Source organism: Mytilus edulis, chromosome 4 (genome assembly GCF_963676685.1).
Source record: "Mytilus edulis chromosome 4, xbMytEdul2.2, whole genome shotgun sequence".
NCBI lineage: Eukaryota > Metazoa > Mollusca > Bivalvia > Mytilida > Mytilidae > Mytilus > Mytilus edulis.
Window position 1 is genome coordinate 81,135,797 of NC_092347.1, and position 13,889 is coordinate 81,149,685.

The following is a 13,889-nucleotide window of genomic DNA, read 5'->3' on the forward strand; positions in this document are numbered from 1 at the left end:
TTTCGTAGGTACCATTTTTCATGGATTGAGGACATTTGATTTGTGTCTGCATACATTCCTATAGAAATTTTGTAATTCATTGAACATTTAAATTTGTAGTTACCCTGCAGAAGCCTTGAAAATTTATATACAAAGAATAATTAAGAATCCGCAGTACAACCCAACAAAAATAGATGTTTTGTAGTTGGTTGTGATGTTGGGTTGCTGTTTTGAGTGGACCTTAACTAGATGAAAAGTTTACCCAAGACCTTAAAACCAATTTAATTGCAAGCAACTGTATTTCTAAAGTTTACTTAATTGTAATCAACAAGGGATCTTTCCTGTATTGCATGCCCTTACATAAGTTTACTTAATTGTAATCAACAAGGGATCTTTCCTGTATTACATGCCCTTACATTAGTTTACTTAATTGTAATCAACAAGGGATCTTTCCTGTATTGCATGCCCTTACATTAGTTTACTTAATTGTAATCAACAAGGGATCTTTCCTGTATTGCATGCCCTTACATTAATTTACTTAATTGTAATCAACAAGGGATCTTTCCTGTATTGCATGCTTTAGTTTACTTAATTGTTATCAACAAGGGATCTTTCCTGTATTGCATGCCCTTACATTAGTTTACTTAATTGCAATCAACAAGGGATCTTTCCTGTATTGCATGCCCTTACATTAGTTTACTTAATTGTAATCAACAAGGGATCTTTCCTGTATTACATGCCCTTACATTAGTTTACTTAATTGTAATCAACAAGGGATCTTTCCTGTATTGCATGCCCTTACATTAGTTTACTTAATTGCAATCAACAAGGGATCTTTCCTGTATTGCATACCCTTACATTAGTTTACTTAATTGCAATCAACAAGGGATCTTTCCTGTATTGCATGCCCTTACATTAGTTTACTTAATTGTAATCAACAAGGGATCTTTCCTGTATTGCATGCCCTTACATTAGTTTACTTAATTGTAATCAACAAGGGATCTTTCCTGTATTGCATGCCCTTACATTAGTTTACTTAATTGTAATCAACAAGGGATCGTTCCTGTATTGCATGCCCTTACATTAGTTTACTTAATTGTAATCAACAAGGGATCTTTCCTGTATTGCATGCCCTTACATTAGTTTACTTAATTGTAATCAACAAGGGATCTTTCCTGTATTGCATGCCCTTACATTAGTTTACTTAATTGTAATCAACAAGGGATCTTTCCTGTATTACATGCCCTTACATTAGTTTACTTAATTGTAATCAACAGGGGATCTTTCCTGTATTGCATGCTTTTACATTAGTTTACTTAATTGTAATCAACAAGGGATCTTTCCTGTATTACATGCCCTTACATTAGTTTACTTAATTGTAATCAACAGGGGATCTTTCCTGTATTACATGCCCTTACATTAGTTTACTTAATTGTAATCGCCAAGGGATCTTTCCTGTATTACATGCCCTTACATTAGTTTACTTAATTGTAATCAACAAGGGATCTTTCCTGTATTGCCTTCCCTTACATTAGTTTACTTAATTGTAATCAACAGGGGATCTTTCCTGTATTGCATGCCCTTACATTAGTTTACTTAATTGTAATCAACAAGGGATCTTTCCTGTATTGCATGCCCTTACATTAGTTTACTTAATTGTAATCAACAAGGGATCTTTCCTGTATTGCATGCCCTTACATTAGTTTACTTAATTGTAATCAACAAGGGATCTTTCCTGTATTGCATGCCCTTACATTAGTTTACTTAATTGTAATCAACAAGGGATCTTTCCTGTATTGCATGCCCTTACATTAGTTTACTTAATTGTAATCAACAAGGGATCTTTCCTGTATTGCATGCCCTTACATTAGTTTACTTAATTGTAATCAACAAGGGATCGTTCCTGTATTGCATGCCCTTACATTAGTTTACTTAATTGTAATCAACAAGGGATCTTTCCTGTATTGCATGCCCTTACATTAGTTTACTTAATTGTAATCAACAAAGGATCGTTCCTGTATTGCATGCCCTTACATTAGTTTACTTAATTGTAATCAACAAGGGATCTTTCCTGTATTACATGCCCTTACATTAGTTTACTTAATTGTAATCAACAGGGGATCTTTCCTGTATTGCATGCTTTTACATTAGTTTACTTAATTGTAATCAACAAGGGATCTTTCCTGTATTACATGCCCTTACATTAGTTTACTTAATTGTAATCAACAGGGGATCTTTCCTGTATTACATGCCCTTACATTAGTTTACTTAATTGTAATCAACAAGGGATCTTTCCTGTATTACATGCCCTTACATTAGTTTACTTAATTGTAATCAACAAGGGATCTTTCCTGTATTGCATGCCCTTACATTAGTTTACTTAATTGTAATCAACAGGGGATCTTTCCTGTATTGCATGCCCTTACATTAGTTTACTTAATTGTAATCAACAAGGGATCTTTCCTGTATTGCATGCCCTTACATTAGTTTACTTAATTGTAATCAACAAGGGATCTTTCCTGTATTGCATGCCCTTACATTAGTTTACTTAATTGTAATCAACAAGGGATCTTTCCTGTATTGCATGCCCTTACATTAGTTTACTTAATTGTAATCAACAAGGGATCTTTCCTGTATTGCATGCCCTTACATTAGTTTACTTAATTGTAATCAACAAGGGATCTTTCCTGTATTGCATGCCCTTACATTAGTTTACTTAATTGTAATCAAAAAGGGATCGTTCCTGTATTGCATGCCCTTACATTAGTTTACTTAATTGTAATCAACAAGGGATCGTTCCTGTATTGCATACCCTTACATTAGTTTACTTAATTGTAATCAACAAGGGATCGTTCCTGTATTACATGCCCTTACATTAGTTTACTTAATTGTAATCAACAAGGGATCGTTCCTGTATTACATGCCCTTACATTAGTTTACTTAATTGTAATCAACAAGGGATCTTTCCTGTATTGCATGCCCTTACATTAGTTTACTTAATTGTAATCAACAAGGGATCTTTCCTGTATTGCATGCCCTTACATTAGTTTACTTAATTGTAATCAACAAGGGATCTTTCCTGTATTACATGCCCTTACATTAGTTTACTTAATTGTAATCAACAAGGGATCTTTCCTGTATTGCATGCCCTTACATTAGTTTACTTAATTGTAATCAACAAGGGATCGTTCCTGTATTACATGCCCTTACATTAGTTTACTTAATTGTAATCAACAAGGGATCTTTCCTGTATTACATGCCCTTACATTAGTTTACTTAATTGTAATCAACAAGGGATCTTTCCTGTATTACATGCCCTTACATTAGTTTCGGGTAGCTGTCTTATTCAGACATAACAATCATCTGATTTTATTTCAATAATAATTTCCAAAATGTACAGGTTACGGTTCTGAGCCTGGTTTAAAAGCCATTTTTTCTCAAGATATTTACATTTGTTTATACACTGTAACTGCCATTTGTGAAACCAAGGTCAGAGGGACATATAAATCTATCAATGCCAGAGAAAATATGTCTTTAGAGTTTGTACTTTCTCACAAACTATGATGCTTAGTAACCTTAAGGGTTGAAAAGATTAAATTTTAACGATTACATAAAGAATTCTTCAAGCAGAAAATCGAGACGAGGCCCAAATACAGACTTATCAAAATTATTTATATATTAGATGAATATTTTTACTTTTCATCAAATAAACAGAATAAGGAATAGAGAAGTACTTAAGCCAACAATACAATCATGTGTGATTTTAATATTTTGTGGTGTTTAGAAATGTTGGCAAAATTCCAAAGATCTAGATTTTTATTGTATTAGCCTTTCACCTTTATAAATACTAAGTATATAGATAAACATAAAAGGCTAAGATTATTCTTTGGCACCGAATCAATACTACCAGCATTCTTATTTTTTTACAAATATTTTAATTGTAAATTTTAGATATGAAAATAGCTAAGGAGGTCCTATTTATTTGGTTAACGATAGAATGTGTGATTACTTCAGATCAACCATACCCACAAACGTGCTGTTAAAATTTCCTTATTCTCCATAAGAACCAAAGACACGCAAACATTATAAATTTAATTGTTATGTTTTCAAAATGTAATTACTAACAGTTCATCCATAATTTTGTTCCCTCCCACTGGGCCTATGAATGTCAAGTTTGATTAGAAGTCTAACTTTTAAATTTTTTTAATGGTGCTTTCAATTATATATGTAATTATAAGAAACAACTTTTTACAATACAAAGCTTATGATCCAATATCATATCTTATGCCAGAGTCTTATAATTCTTGGTTTAAAAAAATAATGAATATTATAAATAGGGGCGACAGTTCCAAGTGAACAATATCACACTTAAATGAATGTCAAATCTAAAAATGATCACAATTGAAAGGGAGTTTTTCATAGACCCAAACATTACATAAAAATAAATGCACATAATCTAGCATCCTAGGAATTGGTTGTAGGGGAGTTTGTCTTCCCATGTGTAAAAATTTGTAAGGGTTCCACAGAACCCAGTGTCTCGCCTACTTTTGCTGTTAATCGCAGGCTCAACAAAAAAGAGGAAAAAAATCAATAAAAATATTCCTCTTGATACTATCTTTTGATTGCAAAAAGCTTCTGTCCAAGTTTGGTAAAAATCCAGGATAGTTTATGAATCTAATAAATGTTTTAAAAACTTTAACTGCAGACTGTATGTAATGTTAACTGCAAGAAAAACTTAATTCATTAATAAGTAAAATACAGATACACAGGTACGAATATTTTAACAAAATTTCCTTCTAGATATTAGTTTTTGATTATAAACAAGCTTAAATCTGACAGATGAATCTGTCCAAGTTTGGTACAAACTCAGGAGTTTAAGAAAGCTATTAAAATTTGAAAAACATTAACCACAGAGTGAATGTGTTGTTTCCTGGCAGAAAACCGTAAAATACGGAAAAAATGGAATTTTATTTTTACGAAATTTACTTCTGGATACTATCTTATGATCATAAACAAGCTTCTACCTAAGTTTGGTACAAAGTACTACAAACCCAGGATATTTTCAAAAAGTTATTAAAATTTGAAAAACTTAAACACCTCTGCCGACAGAATGTAGGATTGCTTTGTCTCACTTTTTGACTTAAGTCGAAGGCTCGACAAAAATGGACTGATTTGTTAAAACAAACTTGAAGAAATAGTTAATACATGTTGAAAGTATCTCATTTAGAACATACATCTTTATTACTATGTAAAAGTACACTGTAATTATTAAATTAGAAAGGAATCATGGCCTAAGGTTGTTATGAGTCTTTTTTACCCCTGCTGTTGGGTGTTTCATTGACGTCAGACACTCAATAAATGTGTTCGTAGATAGTAGATGTTTTTGTGTTCTGTTAAATTGTTCCTTTTAAAATTGTTAAACGATGATGACTGATGTACCCATATTTTGACTATTATATTTATTGTGTCTGTTTATTTAACGCATCAATGTAAAAATATCGGAAATTGATGAGACTGTCATTACAAAAGTGAGAGGGTTAGCGCTATAGAACCAGGTTTAATCCACCATTTTCTACATTTGAAAATGCCTGTACCAAGTCAGGAATATGACAGTTCTTGTCCATTCGTTTTTGATGCGTTTTGTTATTTGATTTTGCCATGTGATTATGGACTTTCCCAATTGATCTTCCTCTAAGTTCAGTATTTTTGTGATTTTACTTTATACCCCATATTTCCTTTTCTAATTCAAATTTTGGAAGACAATCATTTCTTTTTAGATAACCAATAACAAAAGCAATGAATCCAATTCAGTTCTCATAGGAAACCCATGGACTATCAGGAAACAGCTGCCATTATCAAATAAATTACTCTTGAGAAAAGGAAATGTTATAAACATAATAACAAATTCATTTGTTTTGGTTACAAAATTCACTGCGTAAAAGACAGTCAGATTTTTTGCAGAAACAAACTTTTTTCCTGACAATTTTCTGTAACTAGTACAAATGTGAAAAAAACATAAAGAGATGAGATATGATTTCCAATTTTGAGTCCATATAGCACACTGTACAGCCTTCAACAATGGTGTATGGTCAGCCATATAAAAAGACCTCTACATAAGAAAAATAATTTTGTCACTCTTCCACCATCTTAACAGTTACTTCTCATAAAGAAAGTGACAGCCATTTATATATGACCATTTGAAAACAACAGAAATTCAGTGAACCAAAAAATTACCCTTAAAGTGCTTGGAAAATTCTTTCTTCATATGATGAAGTATCAAATATTTACCTCAATATGTTCTCTCTTTCCCCTTCATTACAGCATGTTGATATTAAAAACCCATCTATCTAATATTTCATAAGTAATATCACATTTTAAAAACCTATTAGTATATATGTGACGTATTGAAAATTCAACCGTTGCTATTTTCTACTTCATTAAAGAAATTACCATTTAAAATCTAGCATAATGAGGGTTGTCTGTAGAATTGAATCCAATCCCAAATCATTCTTGTCATAAAAAGGTTGTTCTCCAAAAAGCAACACATATAAAGATCTTTGTTCAATTATAATCATAATGGTAAGTTCATAACATGTTTACCAATACTTGTACTGAATCAATTTCTGTCCTCTCTTTTCAAAGCCTTTTTGTTGATTTATTATTTCAAATAGCTGATCTAAATATTAAAAACATTCTGATCAATGTCAAAAGCCAGTTCAAAGAAGACTTTAAAACTCTTCTTGCATGTCAGAAAACAGATTAAAAACTGTTGTTCAATAAAATGCACAAGGATGAGTATAAAGTAAAGTAGTTGCAACAACTGTTATGATTATGAATTACTGTCAGCTGTTGGTGCAGGATTTAATAAAAGTTACCAAACAACCTTGTGAGCGTATGATCTATTAACATTTGCATAATTTGAACCAAATTTTTTATCTTTCTAAAATCATTAATATTATTTCTCTGTATAAAAGTATGAAACCACTGTGGCTTAATTCTTCATTACATGTTTTCAAGGTTTAAAGTTGTATGCTTTTATATGTGTGTTTGAAATAAATAACATTAGTACCATGTTAACAAATATATTAGGCAGACATGAGGCACTTTAAATACAGTAAATAAACTCATCATAGATACGGGGATTAAAATATTGTACGCCAGACGTGCAAGACATGGGTTTCTTCTACAAAAGACTCATCAGTGATGATCTATTCAAAATTTGTTATAAAGGTTAAATAAAGTATAACAATATAGGTCTTTTATCAAACCTAATGTAAATGAGATGATCGCAACATTTATTACTTTTATGTGCACATTTTTTATATAATCAGCACATGAAAACTTGTGGTAAACACTAAACTTTTATTTGTACAAAATAAATATCAAACTTACAAATATCTGATAAAAGTATATTGAATACAATAAATGTATATATCTAATCTAATATAAATTGTCCTAAATATACATAGAGAATAATACATGGCAATTTCCGTATCATATGTCGTATCATCCCGAGACATCAATATCAGCCCAAGGGCCTTTAGGCCTGAGGGATGATATTGGTCGAGGGTGATACGGCATGTGATACGGATTTTGCCATGTATTATACACTTTATCATATATTTCAACAGAAGAGTATTATATTATATGAACTGTTTTCTGATCCATAGCACTGGGTTACCTTCAGTTCTACTTTTGTCTTGTTTCAAAGGCCTTAGAAGAACTGCTCAATTACTTATCCGAAGCACCTGGGTTACCTTACAATTTGCGTGCTGTTGTTTTAAAAATATTTTGTTTATTATTGTATTAATTTGTGTGTTTTGTATTTTTCATAGTTGCATTTAGTGTGCCAAAAAATATGAAAACTTGACGTTCGTGACGTCACATACAATATGAAAACTCGACGTTCGTGACGTCACATACCGAACAATGACGTCATTCAAAAAAATTACCTATTTTGAGGAAAATTTTTCTTAAGCAAAAAAAAAAACAAAACTGACTTTATGTTAAAAAAAAAAAAAAAAAAAAAAAGTAGGGGTGTGATAAAGGGTAGGTATGTGATAAAGGGTATGCGATAAAGGGTTAGGGTGTGATAAAGGGTATGCGATAAAGGGTGCGCATCAAAGTTGCGCGATATGGATTAAACAGCAGGCTATTTATCACATATGCAAAACTACTGTATTTACTACTAAACATATGATAAATATATATATCTCAAAGCTAGAGGAAGACCATTATTCAGTTTCATTTTTTTTTTTATTATCTTAAAGTAAAAACAACTGTACTCACATTCACAAAGAAAACTTCCTTTTAAATCAAATTTTAGTAAATTCAACCATTTTCACTTCAATTTCAAAAACAAAATATATTTAAAATACCAAATACAGGTTTAAATGTTTTACAATATTGAAATTATTAAATGCCTTACCTAACTATTCAATCTCCAGTATATATCCAAATCCTATTTACCCCAATAAGGTTAATTATCCCTTAGTGACCTACCGATTAGCATATAATGACCTTAAGTAATCCTACATGCACAAAACGAATGATTATTGCTTTGTAAATTATTAATAAACCTAATTAGCCACAGGCATAAAGATATTAATTTTGTGTGAAGAAATAGATGAACTATAATACCTATAGATATTAATTTAACATTGTTATGTTCCAAAGCGTCATGTATATTATAGAATCATATATATTGCATTTTTATCCTTTCAAAAATGATGTTAAGAATAGGTATATAACATTTTATTTTACCATCAATTATGAGATCATTTAATTGCCTCCTAAATGATCTCATAATTGATGGTAAAATAAAATGTTTATTTTAAAGATTCACATGTAAAAACCAAACAGGTGGTCAAAGTAAAGATTTCAGGATTCTTAGTACAGTCATAAAATATCCAAACTTTAGCTCAAAGCATATTATGTAAGATTTTCAAGGGGTATAACAATGTAGGTAACAAACTGAAAAGAAAGTTTATACGGTGGATAAATCAAATGTGTATGAAATACAAGGAATGCATACATATATGGGAACAGTGTTTGTAGTGTTGTGTCCTCATCTTGACAGCTGCCTAGGTAGGCATTAAACAATGAACTATTGAGTCCTCATCTTGACAGCTGCCTAGGTAGGCATTAAACAATGAACTATTGAGTCAACATCTATAGCAATATCTTGGTTTTACTTATCATTTATTTAAAAAAATAAAAATAATATGAAGCCATTACTTGTTTTTGTCAGTAAAAAAGAGACGAGTGATGCCAAAGGGGTGTCTAAAATTACAAGTAAAAAAAAAAAAACCTAAACTAACTCAGATCTGTTCCTAGTGTCTTTTTGTTGTTGGGATGTACAAGTACCCGGCCACGTCCATTTGTATTTTTGTCCATCTGATGAGTTAAGCCTTTTTCAACTGATTTTATAGTTCGTTCTTATGTTGTACTGTTATACCACTGTCCCTGATTAGGGGAGGGTTGGGATCTCGCTAACATGTTTAACCCTGCCACATTATGTATGTATGTGCCTGTCCCAAGTCAGGAGCCTGTAATTCATTGGTTGTCATTTGTTTATGTGTAACATCATTGTTTTTCGTTCATTTTTTATAAATAAATAAGGCCATTAGTTTTCTCGTTTGAATTGTTTTACATTGTCATATTGGGGCCTTTTATAGGGGACTATGCGGTATGAGCTTTGCTAATTGTTGAAAGCAGTTCGGTGACCTATAGTTGTTAATTTCTGTGTCATTTTTGGTCTCTTGTGGATAGTTGTCTCATTGGCAATCATACCACATCTTCTTTTTTTTATATAAAAAACACCTTGGCAAAAAACAAACAAAAATCATCCTAAACACATGGATTTGGATTCAACTGTATCTGAACTACAGTGAGTGAGTACATGTACCTCAAATTCATAACTGGATTTTCCATCAGAATAACCAGTTCATAAAAAAGTCTTTAATATGAAAACATGTGAATAGAAATGGATAAAATGTGGCATATATTATTGATTAATAACTCCTTAAATAGTTAAAAATAAAATAATTATCTATGTTCTCACTATAGATATATGTATATATATGTCTAATGACTTTTTAAAAACCATTAATTTCTACAAATTTTGGATCATAAAAATAAAATGCTAATAATTACAGTAATAATTTATATTTTAATATGATACACAGTATCAAAATGAATCATAATTTGAAAGGATTTCACTTGAACTTTCAATACAAATAATGCAATTGGTATTTTTTTTCCTTCATATTTAGCCAAAATACATTTTATGTATTAAAATAAAATAATACTTTTCCAAAGAGTTATACCAAATCTATAAACATGTAAACAAGGATTTATACAAAAACAGTGATGAAGCAACTACCGGTGTAATATAATATTATTTTCGTTGGGGGATGTCATTAATCAATCAAAAATTCATAAATATTCTAATAAATATACTTAATTAGAGAGCCGCAGACATCATGAAGTCAATTGCAGGTCTTAAAAAAAAAGACAAGTGTCTATGCAATACAGTGGGAGGATCCAGATATTTTCACAAGTTTGGGAGGGGCATTAGCTGCCCTAAATGGGGGCCCGCTCAAGTCATTCATGCTTCAATTTTTCCCACAAAAAAGGGGGGCCTGGACCCTCTGTATCCGTTTATGCAATATGCCAAGCTTTACCTTAAATCATGTCTAGCTATAAAATGTTGTCAAAGCAAGAGTGCACACGCTGAAATGTATCGCCTTCTTTACTTATCATTGATATTATGTTGATAGTCCTAAATATAAAGCTTTATTACAACTGTCACATAAACTTAACATTAACCAAGATAGCTAAACAAAGACCAATGAACCATGAAAATGAGGTCAAGGTCAGATGAACCATGCCAGGCAGACATGTGCAGCTAACAATGCTTCCATACAACAAATATAGTTGACCTATTGCTTATAGTTTAAGAAAAATAGACCAAAACACAAAAACTTAACACTGAGCAATGAACCATGAAAATGAGATCAAGGTCAAATCAAACCTGTGTGACTGACATATAGATCATAAAATGTTTCCAAACACCAAATATAGTTGACATATTTCATAAAGTAATAGATAAAAAGACAAAAACTCAAAAACTTAACTTTGACCACTGAACCATGAAAATGAGGTTAAGGTCAGATGACATCTGCCCCCTAGATATGTACACCTTACAATCATTCCATGCAACAAACATAGTAGACCTATTGCATAAAGTATGAGAAAAACAGACCAAAACACAAAAACTGAACTATAACCACTGAACCATGAAAATGAGGTCAAGGTCAGATGACACCTGCCAGTTGGACATGTACACCTTACAGTCCTTCCATAAACCGAATATACCAGACCTATTGCTATTATAGTATCTGAGATATGGACTTGACAACCAAAACTTAACCTTGTTTACTGATCCATGAAATGATGTTGAGGTCAAGTGAAAACTGTCTGACGGGCATGAGGACCTTGCAAGGTAAGCACATACCTCATATAGTTATCCTATTACTTATAATAAGAGAGAATTCAACATTACAAAAAATCTTAACTTTTTTTTCAAGTGGTCACTGAACCATGAAAATGAAGTCAAGGACATTGGACATGTGACTGATGGAAACTTCGTAACATAAGGCATCTATATACAAAGAATGAAGCATCCAGGTCTTCCACCCTCTAAAATATAAAGCTTTTAAGAAGTTACTCCGCCGGATCACTATCCCTATGTCAAGCTTTCTGCAACAAAAGTTGCAGGCTCGACAAAAAAAACCCATCTGCCATGCAAATCCATTTTATGACCTATACTTTACAATAAAACTTAAAACAAGGTTCCAGACTTGTATTTTTCATAAAACTTGTGAATTAAAGCAACTATGGAATTATTTCTTAACTGGATGCTTAAACTATCATTTAAATATGATATATATATATGCAAACATTAGTACAACAATCGTTATAAACATACAGAAGACAAGAGGTACAAAAATCAATTTGAAGCACTTACATTTGAACAAACCATGTATACAACAAATATCTTTTCAATAACACATGTATACCTAATAAACTATGATAGATAGATAGAACAATAAACAGCAGAAATGTAAACCAATGCAAGATATAAAAAATCAAGAAATGACCATCGGAGTAATCTCCATATCAGACTTTTTTAACTTACTTTCTTTTTTAATACAGAATACTTATTTTAGCGAATCCTTGACCAATGGCAAATATGCAAAATCTAATTCGTGCAACTGCAAAATTGTTATGGAGGAAAATCACTATTGAAATTTTTAATGCATGATTTTATTATTGCAGACCTGATACTGTCCAATTTTGAAATTCATAAAAACATGCACTTGTTTCTGAATTTACAATATTCTAAAACGTGTCTGCATGCTGCAATTATAAGCAATAGTATCTAATTTTTTTAACATAAAAACTAAATGAATGCATACTATTTCAACAAGTTACCATTATTCTATCATACATGTACCAGAAAAAAAATTAACAACGAACTCACCACAAATCCAGTCTTACATTATCTTTAAGAAAATTTGCAAATTGACAAATTTTCTGACACCAACAAAACAAGTACATGTATTACTTGTAAGACCTTAAGAAGTATAATTATGTTCAAAATTACTGATTACATGACAAAGTGGGGATGACCAAAGGCTATTTTTGATACATCAATGTCATTATTTAGTTTTATAAATCATGGTCATCACCAATATATAAAATGATTCAAATTTAAAATGGTCAGTGAACATATACGAACAAGTTCAACCAAATTAGCAAGTATCATAACACTTCTAAAGCTAATTGCTTTTATAGATTACAAATTGGAGAAATTGATGTTTTTAAGAAAGAGCTAAAACAATAAAATTCTGGTATTTTTAAAGTTTTTTTTACTTATCTGAAGATTTTAATACTTTGATGCAGATTTAAGACATGACACTGGTTTCTCACAAAAAGTATTTAAAACAAAATAATTATGTTAATGTCTTTTTTTGTTCTTTATAATGCAAGCTCACTGGTTTTTCCAATAGATCATTATAGAAATATTACATCCAAACTGGTATTTGTATCAAGTCCAATTGTTATTTAAGTTAGAAAAACAAATGCTATCTACCTGCATAATATTAAAATAGGGTTCAAATATCAACACAACGCCTTCACACACAATTATCTGGTTTTCCATATACAAAGTATTTGTAGGTGCTATGGAGTCATAGATCTATATTATTCACCTGGTAGACCAAATATTTAACAATGTATTTGTTCCAAGCAAAAACTGCACAAACCGCATATTAATCAGAAAACTTGAAAACTGTTATTGTCTGTAAATGGCATTTTTGTAATTCATTATCAGTTGGAAATAACAAAATGCTGACACTAGCAAATTTCTGAATACTTATAATGACTAAAATAAGTTTAACACATTGTATAGAGACATAGTTGATACAATTAAGAGACAATCAATACAAAATATCACAACATCAAACCTATTTCTGTCCTAAATATTGCAAAAATTAACATGGTTGGTTTATATGATTAGGATTAGTTTTTGTGTAATTACCAGTGATACAGATGTCAATAATGACAACTTAAGGGGGTTCGCGGGTCTAAATCATTTATATAGGATTTCTCTATATTTTTCTATAAATGAACTTTATCTTATAGTTAATAGATAAATAAAATAAAAAAGTGGGGTCCCTGTTCATTTGCGCTCACAATCTGCCTTCGAAAGAAGCATACATTTTTGTAAAGGTGTTTTTTTTTCTGTTGAAGTAATAGGAGAAATAAAGGTCATATCGAAAAAAAAGAAAGAAATTTATTACAGAAATCGCTCAAATTTTACAATTATTTAGTTTAAGTACAGC

The 13,889-nt window shown here is 31.0% G+C and overlaps 1 protein-coding gene across 3 annotated transcripts in view; it reads right to left on the reverse strand.

Annotated features, from left to right (window-relative positions):
* LOC139520691 (protein FAM53A-like) overlaps window positions 1-13,889 on the reverse strand; it is a 52,512-nt gene that overhangs the window by 20,391 nt on the left and 18,232 nt on the right. The window contains exon 1 of one of the 3 annotated variants that reach the window (XM_071313564.1): window positions 8,408-8,451. The exons of 1 other annotated variant lie outside the window; for it this stretch is intronic. The gene's annotated coding sequence lies outside the window, so the exon portion shown is untranslated. One more of the 3 variants, XM_071313562.1, reaches the window with a different exon arrangement.